The 2500-nt window shown below is 53.3% G+C and overlaps 1 non-coding gene across 1 annotated transcript in view; it reads right to left on the bottom strand.

Moving 5' to 3' along the window:
- The window catches only part of LOC143279206 (small subunit ribosomal RNA), a 1828-nt gene extending 1614 nt beyond the window's left edge, over nucleotides 1-214 (bottom strand). Inside the window, exon 1 of the ribosomal RNA XR_013054760.1 lies at nucleotides 1-214. This exon is cut by the window's left edge and continues 1614 nt beyond it. This is a non-coding gene — a ribosomal RNA (small subunit ribosomal RNA).
- Between the last annotated feature and the right edge of the window lie 2286 nt (nucleotides 215-2500).

The raw sequence follows: 2500 nt of genomic DNA, 5'->3' as shown, positions 1-2500 counted from the left end.
ACTAATAAAAGCGCTCTTTCCCGAGGGGTCGGAGCTGGTCGGCATGTATTAGCTCTAGAATTACCACAGTTATCCAAGTAAATTTGGATCATCTAAGGAACCTCGACTGATTTAATGAGCCATTCGCGGTTTCACCGTACGAGGGTGTGAACTTAGACATGCATGGCTTAATCTTTGAGACAAGCATATGACTACTGGCAGGATCAACCAGAATGCAACCCGTATTCTGCGTGCCCCGGGAGACGGTTGCAGCGCCAGTTGGGACCGCTGCTCACAGAAACGAGGGCTGAGCTCTTTCCGTGGGCGGTCCGCGGCAGCACTATCAACTGAAACCACCGGACAACAGATTCAGGGCCTGAGAGTGCAACGAATCCATCGGTCTCGGCGGGAGGCGCGCCAAGAAGAAGAAGGAGGAGGAGGAGACCAGACCGGACCGGACCGGACCCCACCCTTTCTTCCTCCTCGACACCGTCTCCCGCCCGTTTCCACGTGCCGGACGACGCCCGGTTAGAGACGGGCGCGCCCTTGACGAGATGAAGCAGGCGTTACGCTTTGGGACGCCGAAGGGGCTGGGGAGCACCAACGACCGTCAGTGAGGGAGGAGAGAAAACGCTTCTCTCGACCCGTCGTCAGCGAACGCACCGAACCTTCTACGGACCGTGAGACGCCGGCCGACAAGCCGAGCCCCGGCAAAGGAAGCCCGGCGAGGCGGCCGTGCGCGTTCACACTTGGACGCGCAGGCGGGAAGCTCGGCAGCCGGGCGGGTAGCCTGCGGGGAGCTGGTGGGCTCCCGAGACTCCCGTCCCCCGACTCGGGCCTCGCACGCCGAGCGGTCGCTAGCTTGCCAGTGCAAAAGACAGAAGCGCGGGGGCAGTAAAGCCAGGCGGACGGGTCGACCGTTGCCGGCTGTGCGCCGACCGGAGCGATCCGCCACGCCACGCCGCGTCCCCCACAACCAGGGTGTCGCATAAGGCGCTGCGAAGGTGGACCTTGATCCACATTGGGCAGAGCCTGAGTTGAGGCCCCCCAGCACGTGCCTGGGGACCAGGCGTTGAGGAGTAGGCCTTTTTTTGAGGGCCCAGAAAGTATTTTGGCAATTGTAGCGAGGTTTTGGAGTTTTATCCACAACCTTTACCTGCCTTTTTTTCTCTCCGAGCATGCCAAAGTTGAGAGAAAACGCCGTTTGGCATGGACGGGAGGAGGTGTGGAGGAGTAGTCCATTTTTGAATGGCAGCGGAAAGATTTTGGCAATTGTAGCGAGGTTCTTCGGACTTTTATCCACAACCTTTACCTGCCTTTTCCTCAGCGAGCATGCCAAAGTTGAGAGAAAACGCCCTTCGCCATTGACGGGACCAGACGTTGACGACTACGTCTTTCTTTTTTTCACGGCGCCTGAACGATTTGGGCAATTCTCCACAGCGCGTTTACTTTTTATCCACAACCTTTACCTGCCTTTTCCTCAGCGAGCATGCCAAAGTTGAGAGGAAAACGCCGTTTGGCATGGACAGGAGCAGGCGTTGACGACCAGGTCTTTTTTTTGGTCTTTTTTTTTCACAGCGCCGGAAGGATTCAGGCAATTCTCCAAAGCCGGTTACTTTTATCCACAACCTTTACTGGACCTTTTTTTTCTTTTTTTCCTTTTTTCTCTCTCCGAGCATGCCAAAGTTGATAGAAAACGCGGTTCGGCATGGACGGGAGCAGGCGTTGAGGAGTAGGCCTTTTTTTGAGGGCCCAGAAAGTATTTTGGCAATTTTTTACTTTTTTATCCACAACCTTTACCTGCCTTTTTTTCTCTCCGAGCATGCCAAAGTTGAGAGAAAACGCCGTTTGGCATGGACGGGAGGAGGTGTGGAGGAGTAGTCCATTTTTGAATGGCAGCGGAAAGATTTTGGCAATTGTAGCGAGGTTCTTCGGACTTTTATCCACAACCTTTACCTGCCTTTTCCTCAGCGAGCATGCCAAAGTTGAGAGAAAACGCCCTTCGCCATTGACGGGACCAGACGTTGACGACTACGTCTTTCTTTTTTTCACGGCGCCTGAACGATTTGGGCAATTCTCCACAGCGCGTTTACTTTTTATCCACAACCTTTACCTGCCTTTTCCTCAGCGAGCATGCCAAAGTTGAGAGGAAAACGCCGTTTGGCATGGACAGGAGCAGGCGTTGACGACCAGGTCTTTTTTTTGGTCTTTTTTTTTCACAGCGCCGGAAGGATTCAGGCAATTCTCCAAAGCCGGTTACTTTTATCCACAACCTTTACTGGACCTTTTTTTTCTTTTTTTCCTTTTTTCTCTCTCCGAGCATGCCAAAGTTGATAGAAAACGCGGTTCGGCATGGACGGGAGCAGGCGTTGAGGAGTAGGCCTTTTTTTGAGGGCCCAGAAAGTATTTTGGCAATTTTTTACTTTTTTATCCACAACCTTTACCTGCCTTTTTTTCTCTCCGAGCATGCCAAAGTTGAGAGAAAACGCCGTTTGGCATGGACGGGAGGAGGTGTGGAGGA

Source organism: Babylonia areolata, unplaced genomic scaffold (assembly GCF_041734735.1).
Source record: "Babylonia areolata isolate BAREFJ2019XMU unplaced genomic scaffold, ASM4173473v1 tig00006991, whole genome shotgun sequence".
Taxonomy (NCBI): Eukaryota; Metazoa; Mollusca; class Gastropoda; order Neogastropoda; family Buccinidae; genus Babylonia; species Babylonia areolata.
Note: the sequence above shows the minus strand (reverse complement) of the source record. Positions and strands in the feature narration are given on the sequence as shown.